Source organism: Megascapheus bottae, chromosome 17, assembly GCF_031878675.1.
Source record: "Megascapheus bottae isolate mThoBot1 chromosome 17, mThoBot2.hap1, whole genome shotgun sequence".
NCBI lineage: Eukaryota > Metazoa > Chordata > Mammalia > Rodentia > Geomyidae > Megascapheus > Megascapheus bottae.
Genome location: NC_143525.1, coordinates 46,268,635 through 46,286,869, shown reverse-complemented (window position 1 = coordinate 46,286,869; position 18,235 = coordinate 46,268,635).

Genomic DNA, 18,235 nt, shown 5'->3' with positions numbered 1-18,235 from the left:
AAAAGTCAGCAAGACAGTGTCTCAAAAACAAAGCACAAACAAAAGAACTGAGGGCGCCTACTAGAACCAGGAAGTCTCCACGCAAAACCATGGACCCCATCTCCTCCTGTATGGGGCAGAGCAATGGACTGCCAGTTCTCCTGACTAATTATCTCCCCAAGAAAGGAAAAGGAGGGTGGGCCCTGCCGGAGGGGCTGGGAGTGCTTGGCTTCCTGGAATCCCTGCAATCCCTTTAGCACAAGATGAATCGTTGCTTCTAATTCAATTTCTTCCTCCCCCACCCCACGAGGTTTCTTAAAACAATAAGAAAACACATTTCTTATTCCTGTGTTGAATCCCGCAGGCTGCAAGTAGAAGCCTACAACTCCCAACTAGATTTCAGCATTGCATACATTCTGATAGGGGCTGGGCTGGGCTGAGAGGGTAAAGGACAGAAGAAGGCTTCACTTGGGCTGGATATGGCTTTATAGTGGGTAGAGTATTTGTGCTGTCCCCAGAGACCTGCCAGGCAGAGGGCTTAGGGGGATGGGGAGGAGAACCATGTGCTGATATTAGCAGCATTCTAATACCGCAGTGGTCCTTACAGTGAGAACAACAGCCAGACAGCTGTTTCCCTGTGGACTGTGTCCAGTCCACATGCATAGCTGGGTATGAGCTGAGCCCTGCTTCTGGGGATGGCATTCTCTCAATCACACAGCCTACATGAAGACATTTTTGGGGAAAAAAAAAAAAAGATGTTTCTGGTGTGTGCGTGTCTGGATTTGCTCTTTCCCTATAATAATGGGATTGTAGATATGGCTGGCTGGATGATGATGATGATGATGATGATGATGATGATGATGATGATGATGATGTGTGTGTGTATGTGTGTGTGTGTGTGTGTGTGTGAGAGAGAGAGAGAGAGAGAGAGAGACAAGAGACAGAGAAAGAAACAGAGAGAGAAACTGAGAGAGATCAGCTATGTTGAAAATGGATTCAAAGTAAAGGAGCATAACTTCTGGTAGCTCTTAAAACATAAACTACTAATTCATACCTGTAAGCCTAGCCAAGCAAGAGCTTGAGGCCCTGAGTTCAAGCCCCAGTATTAGCATCATAAAACAAACAAAAATGACAACAGAGCTGGATGCTAGCTACCTGTCTCATCAGGTTTTCCTGACAGCCTTGTCCAGGGACCTGCTAGAAGTCTACCATCCCACAGTAGACCAGGCAGCTAAATCTCAGGCAGGTAAAGTGACTTGCTCAAGGTTTCTGACCTACACCACAAAATGTTGGGGAAAGCCCCAGGGACCTGTGTATCCTCCTCCCGGATGTCTCTGACCTTCATTCTAGGTGTCAGTAACTATACTTTTTAGTGCTAACATTTATTATCAGAGCACATACCCAAGGGTTGTAACCACAGAGTTAAACTAAGAACCATAAGAATGTGCCAGAATTTCAGAGGATACCATCTTAGTACCTCAGGAAAAGAGAGAGAAAGGGCCAACCATGGCAGTATCTCCCTGGCATCAAAGGCTTTTAGAGCCTGGAGACAGAAAGATATCTAGAGTTCTCTAGAAGCTAGCATGCACACATCCAATCGTGTGCTGTGGTGGCCTAGGAGAAGCCTGCTAAGTTCTGACAGTAGACCCAGGAACGGAGCGCTGCGTGGCTTCAGTTCTGGAGCTATATTCATATACTTGAGTTCCTTCTTTAATTTTACAGAGTCCCTGGAGGTGCATCAGAACAGAGTTCAGTGAGTTCCATCAATGCCATTGACAAGAATCCAGTCTGAGTGGTGGCAGACAGCCCTGGTGATGGTGCAACTCAACCAGCTGAGAAGGTGACCCTGAAATGACTTGGGAAGGGTATAACAGTCTTCTTAGTGGTGGGCAAGGAGTTTTCATCCTTCAATATATCAATGTCAAAGATTCACAAACCCACTGGAATTATGTCTTTAGAGACTAAAAGTCTGGACACATTTGGTGCCTTAAGTATTTGTAATGTTTGAAATTTGGCCTACTTGAGTGACAGGTCAGCCTTTAATTCCAATTTAAACTGTAATTTAATAACTGAGTTTGGTGTGTGATTTTTACATTGAAGAAACTATATTAACTTCATCTATGCAAAGCTCTTAGCTTTATAAGAATTATTTAATTGCATGGGGAGGTTTTTCACTCAGTATAGAATTATAACATGAAACATTAAGTTTATCAAATGGCATTTTTTTAATTATTTGAAGGCATTTGATTAAGTCTGTGAATGGAGCCAACATTGTCCAATAACCCCATCAAAATTACTCCTAAAATTTGATACAAAGGCTGGGCACTGGTGACTCACACTTGTAATCCTAACTACTTAGGAGGCTGAGGTCTGAGAATTGCAGTTCCAGCCTGTGGGTCAAGTGATAGCACACTAGCCTCGAGTGGAAAAGCTAAGAGAGAGTGTCTTGGCCTTGTGTTCAAACCTAGGGCTGGCACTAAGGGAAAGGAGGGGGAGGAAAGGAAAGAGAGGGAGGAAGAAAAAGGGGAAGGGGGGAAGAAGGGCAAGAGGGGAGGAGGTGGTCTCAGCATCATCAAGAGGGCTGGCTTGAACACTCTTGAAGTAGCCTGGTGGCTGGCTGCTGCTTTCCTTCGAATTAAACTGAGGCGAGTCTACAAGGATCCTGAAGCTTCTGGCCACAGTTCTGGGCCTCCTGAGCATTGCTCCAGTCCTACACACCCCAAGAGCTTGAAGCAGGGGTCTCAGCCACCTCCAGCTGCTCTGAACCAGAGCCCCTCTGAATTCTAGAAGCCCTGCCTTGCTGGGTGATTTTGGATGGGCCTTACCCTACCTGGCAGAGCAAGTCGCTGAGCTGTGGTCCCCATGCCCTTCAACCCAGAAGTCGTAAGTCACAGCCTCCTGCAGGAGCCGCGCTATGAAGAAGCGGTGGCAGAACCACCAGACAGCCCAGGCCCCAGTGAGCACAGCTCTTCCACAACTCAAGGTTCTTCCGAAAGCAGCTGCTGAGAAAGGTAAATTTTGCTGAACTGCCCAAGGCTGCGATAATCTTTAATTATGCTGTTAATGTCTGCCTCATCCCCGTAGTCATTACACCTGCAGTCACCGCAGTGGCCAGGCTTGAAACAGCTTGCACATTTCCTGACAGTATTAATGGAAGTTTTGCAAATTGATTTGGGGAGATTAGGTGGAGAGAGGCTGGTGTGACTTGACGTGAATCCCATTCTGAGTGGCTCAAAGCCTTCTGTCCTTGATCCCTACCCAGGGGTAAGAGGAAAAGAACAAGAATCAGAAGAGAGGTGCCAGGCCTGGCTCTCCTGAAGCAGCTGTGATCTCAGACCTGCCACTTCCTTGATCCACACATTCTTCAAAATGAGCAGTTTGGCTGAGTCTGGATGCATTAAGAGGGTCTCTAGTGGCTTCTGTCACTCTAAGCCCTTTGAGGCTGGCAGAAGGGCTCCCTCAGAGCTGACAGCCTCTTATTCCCTTCCTCCTCATCCATCCATCCCCCCAGTAGACAACTCTGGGCACATCCCTGCGAGGCCTTGCAGAAGGCACCAGGGATAATATGGATGAGCTTTGTCTGACAATACCAACATGCGCTGAGAAATCAAAGGCCAGCAGTGTCCTTTGAGATGGGGCCAGCTTCACAACCTAGACTGGGCTCCTATAACATCCAGAGCATCTGGGCCCTGGTGGCTGATGCCTATAATCCTAGCAACTCGGGAGGCTGAGATGGGAGGATGGCAGTTCAAAGCCCACCCAGGAAGAAAAGTCTGAGAGGCTCATCTCCAATAAACTGCTCAGAAAAAGCTAGAAGTGATGCTGTGATTCAAGTGATGGAATGTTAGCCTTCAGCAACAGAAGCTCAGAGACAGTGTCCAGGCCCTGAGTTCAAGTCCGGGAACACACACACACACACACACACACAAAGCGGGGGGAGGACCAGAGGAAGTACACCAATGCATGGGAAGAGAGCTGGCCTAGCTGTACTGACTAACCAGGACTGGCTCAAATTGCTGCATGACCTGAGTAAGACATTTTCTGGCCACCAGTGGGGGACAGAAATGAGGGAAATGGGGAAATGGGGGAGGGGGAGGGAATGATGTGTTCTACTTTACTGGGGGAGGGGACTGCTGAAAAGAAAGTGATTAGTGAGCCCAGAATCTTTCAATGAGGGACAAGGACCACCATCTCTTCCCCACTTGTCCCCAAGAAACCCAGCCCTGGGATGTGTATCCAGCGGCCAGGCCTTGGCTGAGATCTCCATCACCCCAGCGTCCCCCACTCTCCCATGCCCATCTCATGAGTGACCATGGCCTGCCTCAAGGCTTTAAAAAATATTTCCAAGAGCCGGGCCTGGTGGCTCACACCTCTAATCCTAGCTACTCAGGAGGCTGAGATCTGAAGATCTCAGTTCAAAGCCAGCCCAGGCACTGAAGACCGTGAGTCTCTTATCGCCAATTAACCACTAGAAAACCAGAAGTGGGGCTGAGGCTCAAGGGGTAGAGCAGTAGTCTCATGGACTTTCATCCCCGGCTGGATTTGAACTGCAATCCTCAGATCTCAGCCTCCTCAGTAGCTTGGATTACAGGCGTGAGCCACCAGTGCCCAGCTATCGTAGCTCCTCTTTTCCCACGTATTCCGTTTTAACAGGGCAGCTAGCACAAGCCTCCCAACTCCACAGCCTCTGACTACTGTGGCTCACCAGGCTCTCTGCCCTCTGTCACTTCCACCAGCCGTACGCAGGGTTTATGGGCTTGGGTTTCCTTCTAAAAATGAGTTTTCAATTAAAGTTAAGAAGTATAAGCAAATGCCACCTCGGGCAGACAGCCCCCTCTCAGAGGTGTCCTCAAAAACAGATGGTTTGTGGCATGTTTAATTAATGAGAGATGGTGCAGATGAGGGGCCCTTAATAGCCTGCAGCAAAATGTTAGAGGCTGGGCATGGGTGGATGGGGTTGGCCCTAGGCAGGCTAAGGCCAGGGGCTGAAGCCTGAGCAGAGAAGGGGAGCCCTGCCCTACAGCCCTGTCTCCTTCAGGGAGGACTTGGCTCTTAGTGACCAAATCAGCTCTCGCCAGCCCGGAGCATGAGAAAGTCCTTCACCTGGATTCTCCGCTCTCCACTAGCACAAGAGAGAAGAAGGAAGAGGGACAGCATGCAGCACTGTACAACCCCAGTAAGTCTGAGGGCCCTGCAAACCTTGTCTCCAGATCTCTGAATTGAGTGGGTCATGTCTCTGATCCTTAGTGTCCTCGTGGGAAGATAAGGATTGAAGGCTTACAGGGATGAGAAAGTCCATGCAGTTCCACCACCAAGGCTTGCATATCTTCCAAATTCCCATCACGGTGGCTAAGCCAAGGACCTCGTTAGCTCCTAGGGGCACACCTATGCTGCTTTCCCTGTGGTTCACTCGGTAAGAAACATCCTTAGAGCTGGTATGGTGGTTCCTGCCACATCACTCAGCACTCAGGAGGCTGAGGCAGGACGATCATGAGTTTTGAGGTCAGACCAGTCTACATGGTGTGTTTGAGGCCATCCTGGCCTAGAAGAAAGGCGGGAGGGAAGAAGGGAGGGAGGGAGGTAAAAAATGGAAGGGAAGATAATGTTCATTCTTAGAATAACCTGAACCTCCCTGAGTCCACTGTGACTGCTGTAAACACCGAGATAGAGTGGATATAGAGTCGCTTTGAAAACTTAGGTGTATAGCAATCACCTTGAATTACTGGAACCAGAGAAGAACTTAGGGTCTTCCAGAAGAAGGTCCCAACATAGACTCTGCTATGGAAGCACACCAGTGACTGTCTTATCTCATGCCTCAGTCCATCGCCATTCTTCAGGTCTTTGCTCATCACACTAAAGAGGAACATACCTGGACAGCGTGCCTAGACCAGAGTCAAGCAGACACCCATTCCACCATTTAAGATTCTAGATCCCCTACCTTGTGCAGGGACTGTCTTCAGCATAAGGACTTGCACTGGAGAAAGCATCTTCATCTGTTTTGGTGTTTGTTTGTTTTGGTGTTGGTACTGGAGCTTGAACTCAGGGCCTGGGTACTATTCCTCAGCTTTTTCACTCAAGACTGGCACTCTACCATTGGAGCCACACTCCCATTTCTACTTTTTGTTTGTTTGCTTGCCTGGTTGTGGGGGGTTTTTTTGGTAGTAAACTGGAAATAAGGGTCTCCTGGACGTTTCCACCTGGACTAGCTTTGAACTGCCATCCTCAGATCTCAGCCTTCTGACTAGCTAGGTCACAGGCATGATCTACCTGTGCTGGCTCCTGTTTGGTTTTAGGGGAGATGAACAATAAACACTCTCCCTCAATTATTGCATGTCAGATAGTGATGTCCTGAGGAAATATAAAGCAGAAGACAGAGAACATGATGAGAAGATAGGCTTTTTAAGACCATAAGTAAACTAGAAGCAAGAGTTTGAAAAAGAGTGGGTCCAGGCTGAAGAAGTCAGGACAATGCCCCCTAAGGAAGGAGGAGGGGGAGCTGAGAGGCCAGTGAAGCTGATGAGAGAGCAGGGGTTGGGGAGGTAAAGGATGAGGCTCTGGAGACCAGACCACATAGGGCTTTGTAGAGCCGTTGTGATGGGTGAGGGCTAGGACACTGGAGACTTAGCCAGAGTCTTCCTTCCATTTCCTATCGATCACAGCCTCTGCTCCCAAGCCTATGCTCTGCTACTGCTGAGATTCTGGGAGGACAGGGAGGTGGCAAGCTACCTGTCATTCATCAAAGCATCCCAGAAGTGGGATGGGGAGCTCACTGGATGGCTGAGGGGACAGAAGGGCTTTCTATTCATAAAGGACACAGAAGGGGGAGTTCCAGTGGAGAACAGAAAATATAAGATGTTGACAAACCAGGCAGAGAGAAGAGACCAACTCACAGCAGCAAATGCTGTGTGTGGGCCCTGTTCTTACAACCTCCATCTTCCCAACAACCCTAAGAGGTAGATACTATTCTGATCCCACTGCAAACAAAGAAACTGAGGAAACAGAACCATTAGGCAACTTACAGAGTCAGCCAGAGGGAAACTGCCTGATACTCCTAGCTCATGCCAGTAATCCTAGCTACTCAGGAGGTTGAGATCTGAAGATCGCAGTTTGAAACCAGCCCAGGCAGGAAAGTCATGAGACTTTCATCTCCAAATATATACATATATATTATATATTATATTATATATATGCCAGAAGTAGGACTGTGGCTCAAGTGATAGAGCACTAGCCTTGAGAACAAAAGCTCAAGGACAGCACCCAGGTCCTGAGTTCAAGCCACAAGCCACAGGACAGCAACACACATGCACGCGCGCGCACACACACACACACTTACGAGTCATCCAGGGAAGCGGCAGAGGCGAGATTCAGGCAGGCTGACTTCCATCCATGCTGGTGACTGCATAGGATGCCCAGAGTAGGAGCCTGGACCAAGACAGCTGAAAAGCAGCAGGATGAGGCATGCCACACTATTTCCACCCTAACCTCCATGATGGCCCTATCGGTTCAGTGCTTGGGAATTTCACACTGAGTTCACACTGTGCCAGCCTGGTTGATGCTTCCAATGATTCTAGAGCTGTTACCCTATTTCATGGAGGTGGAAGACACTAAGACTCAAGAGAGGGCGTGGCAGGCCTGGAGTTTGGCCTAGTGGTTAAAGTGCTTGCCTAGCATGCACGAAGACCCTGGTTCGATTCCTTGGTACCACATATGTAGAAAAAGCTGGAAGTGGTGCTGAGGCTCAAGTGGTAGAGTTCTAGCCTTGGTAAAGTCCAAGGACAGTGCTCAGGCCCTGAGCTCAAGCCCACGACTGGCAAAAAAAAAAAAAAAAAAAAAAAGAGTAGGGCGTGACAAAGAAGACTCGAATGCAGAGCTTGCCTGACCAAATCCCACACTTTTACGCATTCACAAGCCACATGTGGCCCTTGTTAGTGGCAGACACTGATCCAAATGTCCAAACAGGGACAGATCCTAACTTTAAGTGTTCCTGTCATCCCATTCACAGCCACATAAGGACCAGTCGCCCAGTGCCCCCCGAAGCTCGCTCGTGAGCAAGGTCTGAGGGAGGGCATCCAGCAGCTCCTGCTCTGTGCCTGCCATTTGTCATGCCTTGACTCACACAGCTCTTCCATCAGCTCAGCAGGGGAGGTATGGCTGAGAGGCTTTATCTACCCAGTGTACCTCCCTCCACAGCAGGAAAACCCTGGTTCTCTAACTAATAACCACGTTTTAAAGCCTCTATTGCAATTAAGTATAGCTGCCGGCCTCTGTTCTGGCTAATGAAATGCAAGAGGAAGTCACTCTGCTGTGCGGACTTCTGAGACAGCTCCTTTGTCTTCTGCTCCCTGAAAGGAACTCAGTGATGATAACAGAAGTTTTCGCAAACATCATGAAACATAGAGGCATTGTAGAGCAGGATAAAAGAATAGTGGAAGAGAAATGCTAAAGAGTTTAGGCTCCAGATGATACAAGAAACCCCAAATCCTCATCTCTAAGTCTTTTTTGGGGGGTCAGTCATGGGCCTTGACCTCTGGGCCTGGGTACTGTCCCTGAGCTCTTCCACTCAAGACTACCACCCTACCCCATGAGCCACAGGGCCACTTCCGGTTTTCTAGTGGTTCATTGGATTGAACTTTCATGTGCAGGCTGGCTTTGAACCACAATCCTCAGATCTCAGCCTGCTGAGTAGCTAGGATTACAGGCATGAGCCACCAGTACCTGGCCTAATCTCCAAATCTTGAAAGGTGAGAAAAGTAAATTTCTAAGTCCCATTATGGTGGCTCATACCTCTTACCCCAGTACTTGAGACCACAGAGATTGAGATTGCAGTTCACAATTAGCTCAAGCCAAAAAAGAAAAAGAAAAATGTAGTGAGATCCAATCTCCACAAGCAAGCTAAGGCTGGTAGTACAGGATGTATGATCCCAGGGCCTAAGTAAGGGAATCAGGATCCCAGGCTGTCAGGGACAAATATCACAAGCTATTACCTGAAAAAAAAAACACAGAGCAAAAAAAGCTGAAAGGGTGGTAGAATGTCTGCCTGGAAACACAAAGTATTGAGTTCAAACTCTAGCACTGCAAAATAAATAAATAACTTCTGTATTCTGTGGATGACAGTCAAATATATATCTTAATTTATAATAGTTTTGCAATTACAGTTTTTCCATCCCCATTTGGGATCTGAGGTTGATAGGCGGCCTCAAATCCCATGGTTAATGAAAAGAAACAGTATTCAAACTTAAACCTCTGTGGTTCCATCCCTTCAGTAAATCACTATCAGAATTCACAAGGGCACAGGCATTGCAGTAAAGCAGATAACAGCTGACAGTTTCTTTGCCCCCTTGCTCTTGTCTTAGATTCACCCACAAGAGACACTCTAAGGAGGCATTCCAGTAGGTTAGTTAACCACAACCAAGCAGAAGGCAAGTTGTTTTCATATTTGACATTCCCATCTCCAAATTCTACATTGTCAGATTCTTTTCAAGTCCACTGAATGAGAACTCTTATAAATTCACCCTCATGCAAACTTGGCCAGGTTGTCTTTTCTCAGGAACACTTGTATTTATGAGTTCCTTGGAACTTCCTTTTTAATTTTAAAATTTATTGTAAAGGTAATGACCAGGGGGCTACAGTTGTTATAAGTAAGGTATTAAGCACATTTCTTTTCTCTTTTTCTTTTTCTTTTTTTTTTTTTTTGCCAGTCCTGGGACTTGAACTCAGGGCCTAAGCACTGACCTTTGGCTTTGTCAAGGCCTAGTGCTCTACCACTTGAGCCACAGTACCACTTCTGGCATTTTTTATATTTGTGGTACCAAGGAATCAAACCCAGGTCTTCCTGCATGCTAGGAAAGCACTTTTACTGCTAGGTAAGCACTTTTACCGCTAGGTCAAACTCCTGGCCTGAATACATTTCTTTTTAAACACTATTAGCCCATCCCTCATTTCTTTCTACTTATCACTCCCCAATCCCCCCAGAACTTCCTACAGCCTGGATCCTGTTCCCTCTCTCATAAATTCCTGAGAAGTGTGTTGCCCACAACCCCCTTAATTACTAAAGCAACAGGAGGATCATGGTTCAAGCTGAAATCCTACTTCTTTCCCTTATTTCTTCTTCTTGCCTGAAACCTCTAGAGCTGTGCTGGATAGAAGAGGCAAAAGTGAGTATCATAGCCCACTGCTGATCTTTCTAGAAAGAATGCATTCAAAGCATTCACCTCATAAATGGAGTTTCCTTTGGGTTTTTAGGAGATAGCTTTCCTTTCATTAAATTAAGGAAATTTCCCTCTGGTCTAAATTTCTGTCATGAATTTGGTAAATGTTTTGTGTGTAGACATTGGAACACGTATTTGAGTTTTGTGCCTTAATCTATTAATACTTTACATTAATTTTTGATATTAAACCAACCTTGCATTCTTGATCACAGTGTGGCCTTTTTAATATGAAGTTGGATTGGGTTTGCTGATGTTATATAGAGGATTTTTGTTCAGATGTTGCTATGTGGCTTTCTTGTCAGGAATACTTATGTCAGAGGGTTCCCCAAGACCTTCCCGAGGTTCAATGTTCATTAGAAAAACTCAGAACTCACTGGAGTCACAAACATGGTTATGGCTTATTATGACGAGAGGAGAGAAAGTAAAATCAGCAAAGGAAAAGGCACCTGGGATGATTCCAGAGGAAACAAACTGTAAGTTTCCAAGGACCCTCCAACCAAATGTTCTTAATTCTCCACCGTGACATCCGGGTGTGTAAAATGTTGCCAAACAAGGAAGCTCACCAGAGACTCAGTGTCCGGGATCTTTATTAGCAGCTGGCCATACTGGAACCCCATGTGCAAGCTAAATTCCACACTCTCAAAAGGAGAACAAGTGTTCAGCACACAGCATACTGTCCACAATTTAGACACCATGAAACGCCAGTTAGGAAAGTGGGTACACTTCACAAATCCAAGTCCTCAAATGCCAACGAAGGGAAAAAACAGCCTTCAAAGGGCAGGCATTTGGGCCTGTGAACACTCTTTCTGACACAGTTGTATTTTTTTAAAAAAATCCAGGAGTGTATCCTAGTGACAGAGTCCTCACTAAGCATGCACAGCCAGCATCCACGAAGCCCCAGGTTCAATACCACCTTCACAAAAAAAGCTAGAAGTGGCACTGTGGCACAAGTGGCAGAACACTAGCCTTGAGAAAAAAGTGTCCAAGGACAGGACAGTGCCCAGGCCCTGAGTTCAAGCCCCATGACCGGAAAAAAAAAGATTATGATTTAATAATGCAATGGAACTAAATGCTAATGTCAAAATCTGAGCCACAGAAGGTAAGAAGGCTTGGGTGTCAAAACATTCTTAGTATGTTGAGACCATATTTTTAGCTTACTCTTATATATGTGTAAGGTTAAACCTGCATCTCTAAATTCTTAATTTGGACTGAGAGGGAGGGGCTCTTGGATCCCATCACATAGGGCTTAGAAACATCTTCTCCGCAGTGTGAAGAAAATGGCTTTGGGGCATTTTGGCCTTTTAGCAGCTCAGCCCCTAACACTAATAAGTTCGATCTGTCACAGATGTGGAGACAGAGAATATGGCAAGGGAGACCAGACAGCCAGCACTCACCATCCACACATTCTGCAGTCTGCCTCAGTCACACACTCCTGCCTACTGCCAGCCAAGTACCACCACAGCCAGAAACTCCTCAGAGTGCTAGGACTAGCTGACCTCTATTTCTGTTCAAAATTCTCTGTCCAATCTTTCTCTGATTCACACAATTGATCATAATAACAATAACAGTTGTTAAGCACCAAGAATAGATCACGCCCCGTAAGAAGCAATTTCTACATATCAACTAACCCTCATGAGACTCTTGTACCACCGGTGCTCTGTCTTTCTTTACAGAAAGAGGACTGCGGACACTGAGTGGTTGAGATATGGCCTCACACTCCACAGCTCCAGGGTGCCGTATTCTTAACCGCCAGCACAGCCCATCCACAAAGCCCACTCCATACTTCATGGTATGCTTTCCAAGACTGTCTCCCTGCAGGACTGTCCACCATACACGCACCCATCTGGATTGGGGTGGAGGGTAGAAAAAGCTACCTCTGAGGCTAACGATGAGTGAGACCAAGTGAGGCATGATAGATCAGGGGAAATGAGCATGGGAATCAGCAGCCACGAATTCTAAAATAGGTATAAAGCTTCAAAAGGGGCCCAGAAGCACTATTTCTATCTTAAAAAACAGAGCCCCCCTCCCCTCCCCCCTTCTGTCTCTCAGCCTCTCTGTTTGTCTCCCTCCCTCCCTCCCTCCCTCCCTCCCTCCCTCCCTCTCTCTCTCTCTCTCTCTCTCTCTCTCTCTCTCTCTCTCTCTCTCTCTCTCTCTCTCTCTCTCTCTCTCTCCCCTCTCTGACCTTACCCACATGCCCAGCTGATTAGCAACTCTAAGACTAAACAAGGAAAAAAGATACTTATTCTGGGAAAGTGACTCCTTTGGGCACAAAAAGTGTTTTCTGAGAAAAACGTTCCGTGGGTAGGGTAGTCACCTGTTTAAAACAACAGCAACACCAGCTACATGACAGAATTCCTCCTTTGAAGAGAAGTCCAAGCATCTGCGGCCCAAGTTCGGAGGAAAATCCCAAGGTTATCTGTGATCCAAGCTCGGCAGGCAACCTTGAGGTCTGCAGACCCAGAGGAGAAAACAGACTAACAGCAAAAATGACAGATGTGCCCACTCTGAGAGCAAGGGGGAATATTTACCCTAAGATGAATTTGAGCCAAATCTCAACTCTGATATTTGTTCCACTGTGTTAGAATCACTCAGGGTGTCTCCTGGGGACACCCACACTCTCCCTACTAAAGGATGCCTGAGTCTCTGAGTGCTTGCTTGTTTGCTTGCTCAGTAGAGCTCTGCCAAGTTTTCTTCTAGTTCTGCAATTGAAGTCAGGGACCTGGGATTAAAACCCTGAGTGAAGGGTTCCTCTTTCTAAAGGGAATCTTCACAACCCTCACCTGCAACCAGCAGCACAAAAAATAAGTGATCAAGCTATGTAAGTGCCCAGACCCCTCGACAGTTAAATTATTCTTTCAGTGACAGCATCTTCCAGAAGACATCTGGAGAAGAGGGGACATTTTCACTGTCACAAGCAACAGAGGGTCTTCTGGCCTTCAACGCTGGGAATGGGAAAGAACCCTTCAGTGGACGGACGGCTCCAACACAATGAATGGTGGCCTCCCCTAGCAGCAACACAATGAATGGTGCCTCCCCTAGCAGCAACACTTCCGCTCACAGTCACCGCTCCTGGATACAGACTGCCCTGGACTCTGCTCCTGGGCTACAGAAGAAAGACACAAGGTGGAACGATTCTCTCAGGCTCCCTGTGGTCAAAGTCTTCCCTTATGCACTTTGAGCTTTTGTGAAGCCCCTGGCCAGGCAAGCTTGTCCCAGACCTTTTCTTCATTCTTTGAATCTACAGGTATCTCCAAGGCAAGGACAGGAGCCACATCTAGTCCTTCTGGCTATTTGTTCAACAAAATATCTGGGCCTAGGCAGTAAGGAGACATAGGATTGGGCCAGCTGGGTCTTAGAGGCAAGCACTTAACAAGTGCTGAAAGTCTCAGAAGAAAGAAAACTGCAGCCTTTGTACATGGGACTACCATCCACTCAGTTCCACATGAACATGAGCTCTGCTGCACACAGGGGAGATGGCAAGTCAGGCTCATGGCAAAGTCCTCTGAGTACTGTAGATTCTAGAGGGAGAAAAACAGGCATCTTGGTTCCTCTTTTTTCTTTCTGTCCTCTTATGCAAACACACACACACACACACACACACACACACACACACACACACACACACACACACACACACACACACACAGTGGCTAATATTAATGAGCTAGCTTAAGAGCAGGGTGGATAAGAACCTGCAATTAACTCCCTATAGTACATTACTTCCCAGTATATACTGTTCACTAAAGCTTTCCCTTTCCTATGCAGATGTTCCTTGACTTACTGGGCATTACATTCTGACAGACGCATCGTATGTTGCAAATATCATGAGCTGAAATGCATTTGTACACCTGACCTGCCAAATATCACCCAGCTAGGCCCTGCCGTGCTCTGCAGGTGCATACATGCCCACCCTCATGATAAGTGACTGAGAGGAGGTGAACAGCATAGCACGAGCCTGGGGAAAGACCAAAGTTCACACTTTGCAGTACCATTTCTACTTCTGTACCACTTTAAAGCTGAAAAAAAAATTATTAAGTTGAACCATAAGTCAGAAACCATCCGTACAGCCTACACATCTGGCCGGGAAAAAGTATGATTGAAGATTAAATCTAATTCATGAGGCACTTGATTCCCTCCTTGGTAATCGGAAAGACCCCCATCTAGAATAGGATAAGACAAGAAGACTGTTTACAGAGTCACTTGGGATGCCCTTAATGACTGCATCCCTGCTCCCCTAGATCTCTTTGACAATTATATAGGCAGCTGTAAAGGAAGAGTGAACGGAGTGTTACAAGCCTTAATACCTGGAGATATTAAACTGAATTATGTTCAAGAGCCAGCCCCCTGAGACAGCAATGGTATTGGGGCGGGGGAAGCTGGGAGAGGAGTAATGTACAGCTATGAGACAGGACCGGAGCATAAAGCAATAGTGAGGGCACCAATAAAGTGATTGCAAAGAAATGGTTATTGTTATAGAAAGGACTATAAAAAGATAGGTAAGAAAAAAACAAACAGGAGAATGGCAGGCAGGGGATAACGATTCCTGGCTCATGATTCTTTCATTGAAACCAAGGGATTTATGAAACAATGTTAGGATAATCTTTTTTATTTTTAGGGGAACTGTCATCAATTTTTTATGTTCTTCTACTGGATAATCTCCAAAAGATAGAAAAATTAGACAGTTTTCATTAAAAATACACAGGTCTGGCAGTTCTAGCATTTACCTAATATAGACCACCCCCTACCTTACACCCAATTTACAAACATAAAAATGCTGCAGAAAATAGATGGCTTATAATGACATAGCATTTTATACCTATTCAGATGCCCATTATCAAAAACTAGCAACTGCTGGTGAAGACAGAAAAATTTAGAACTTTTGTACATTGCTAGTAGGAATAAAAAACATATGGCAATTCCTCAAAAAATTAAAAACAAAATTACCACATGATCTATCAGTTCTACACCTGGGTATATATTCAAAAGAAGTGGAAGCACAGGGCTTATTCTGCTTCTGGCTGCTACCAGAAATTCACCCTAGGTTTATACCATATTCAAGTGTAGATGATGCAATTATACTTCCTAAAGCAAAACGCATCCATGCTTTAAAACTGTCAACAGGAGCAATGGGAGTGCAATGTAATATAGGAGATTTGGTAATGTTTATCAAACTAGCAAGGTGTGTACTCATAGGAAACAAAGAGATAGCATTTTCAAAGTACTGAGAGCCAATACTCTAATAGTAAGAGGCAACAAGGACCCCTTAGAGGAAAAAGTAAAAGAGCCTTGCTGTCTAGTCTACAAGACAGACAGACATAATGAGAGAGGAAGTGAGCCCAGAAGGAAGATAGTAGATGCAAGAAAATGCTTCTGAACAAAGAAATGAGTAAACATGGAAACTCTATGCATGTCTTGACTTCATTAAACAATAATTGCTATAACTAATTTAGGGGATTTTGAAACAAAATGGACCCAGCACCAGTGGCTCACACCTGTAGTCCTAGCTTCTCAGGAGATGAATCCCTGAGGACTGTAGTTTAAAGCCAGCCTACGCAGGTAAGTCCCTGAGACTCTTATCTACAATTAATCAACAAAAAAAAGCTAAAGTAGAGCTGTGGCTCAAGTGGCAGAATGCTAATCTTAAGCAAAAACAAAAAAAGCTCAGGGACAGCACATAGGCCCAGTGCCTGCATACACACACACACACACACACACACACACACACACACACACACACACACACGGACTTTAAGGGAGGGCACTTCAGAGTTATGGACTAATGAAGTATGCAAGGGTGTGTATATGTGTTTATGTGATCTTGGAGCTTGAACTCAGGGCCTGGATGCTGTCCCTGAGCTTTTTCACTCAAGGCTAGTGTTCTACCACTTAAGTCAGAGCTCCACTAGTGGTTTTTTGATGGTTAGTCGGAGGTAAGAAACTTTCTATGCATATACTGACTTCATTAAACAATAATTGTTATAACTAATTTAGGGGATTTAGAAATAAAATAGACTCAGCAACAATGGCTCACATCTGTAATAGACTTTCTTGCTGGCTTTAAACCCCAGTCTTCAGATCAGCCTTCTAAGAAGCTAAGATTACAGGCATGAGCCACAGACACTGGGCTCAGGGTAAGTTTTTGTTGGTTGTTTTTGTTTTTGTTTTTGTTTTTGCCAGTCCTGGGCTTTATCTCAGGGCCTGAGCACTGTCCTTGGGCTTTCCTCAAGGCTAGTACTCTACCACTCGAGAAACAGCACCATTTCTAGCTTTTCTATGTATGTGGTATCGAGGAATCAAACCTGGGTCTTCATGCATGTTAGGCAAGCAGTCTACCACTAGACAAACTCCTGGCCCAGTTTTGTTTTGTTTTGTTTAATTAACCTATTGTAACAAAAAAAGAGAGATCAGGGGGCAATGGACAACATTGGATTAATTCAACAAAATACAGTAAAAGGAGAAAAAATATCAAAAAGAAGAAGGGTAAACATAAAGCATCAAATTTATATGGTAGAAATAAGCTGACCATATCAGTAATCATAATAAGTTAAAGAAACTCCCTGGGATCATGACTCCCTGGATAACACTACAATGTCAACCTAGCAAGCACAATGCCCAAGTTCAAAACCCCAGTTCTGCCAAAAATAAAACAAAAGAGCTCACCTCACCAGTTAAATGATAATGACCAGAGCTGGGGACACAGCTCCAGTGGTACAGCACTTGCCTAGCAAAAGGCCCTGGATTCAAGCCCTAGGATCACATACTAAAGAGACGGAGAGTAACCTAACATAAAATAAAAGGATAAGGAAACATATCCTACAGAAATTATCCCATCTAGGAATATAGCTCAATTGTAGAGCAATTGCTTAGCATGCATGAAGCCCTGGATTTAATTCACACACACACACACACACACACACACACACACACACACACACACACACACACAAGTATTCTATTCCTAATCCTTTTACCAAAATAGATCTGGTAATCTGGTATAGCTATAGTAACATAAAACTTTAAAGAAATAGTATCATTTTATCATGATTATTTAAGATGCTATCAAAACACACAAAATGATAGATTCTGAGACCTAAACTAAAACAGTTAAAAAAAAAAAGCAAACCTGAGTCAGTAGTCAAAACTCTTATCTTTCCCATTTTAAAAACTACTAAACTAAGCACCAGTGACTCACTCCTATAATCCAAGCTACCAGGAGGCTAAAATCCGAGGATCTTGATTTGAAGCCAGCCTGGGCATGAAAGTCCATGGGACTCTCATCTCCAATTAACTCTCAGAAAACTGGAAGTGGTGCTGTGGCTCAAAGTGATAGTCTTGAGCCAAAGAGTTCAGGGACAGCATCCAAGCCCAGAGGTTAAAGCCCCACAACCAACCAATAGGAAAAACAAAATACTACTAATGCAGACAAGCTTTCAAGGACCAAATGCCTCTTCATATGATTGACTGAAGACATTGCAAAGAAAAACAGGAATAACTCCACAACTGATTTTATAAGGCTCATTTTATCACTCATATCAAATTCAGAAAGGAGAATAGACCAAAGCTCATAAACACACTTAAATCTCTAGCATTGAGTCCAGCCATGTATAAAAAGGTTAATAATATGTTTCACCAAAACAAGAACATCACTGATTGTAAGATACATCATTAGTTTATATTCTAAGGGAAAAATATATCATCACTCCAACCATAACATAGTGCTTTCTGGACACTCTCACAGCTTATTTTATACTTAGCAAAGAAGCTTTTTAGACTTATTTACACAAGTGTTTGATCATATGCTATTTGGTAATATTTTAATATTGGAGCTACTCATGTTTGAACTCAGGGCTTCAACTTATGCTTACTAGCAGGTGTTCTACCACTTTAGCCTCTCATGCAACACAAATATCTTTCTAATGTGTCTATAACAAAGACTTATTAAGAAGACAAAATAAGATACTCTTAAAACTTCATATTCAGAATCACTTTTTAAACCATTCTTTAACATATGTATATATATATATGTATGTATTTTTTTAACTTTCATC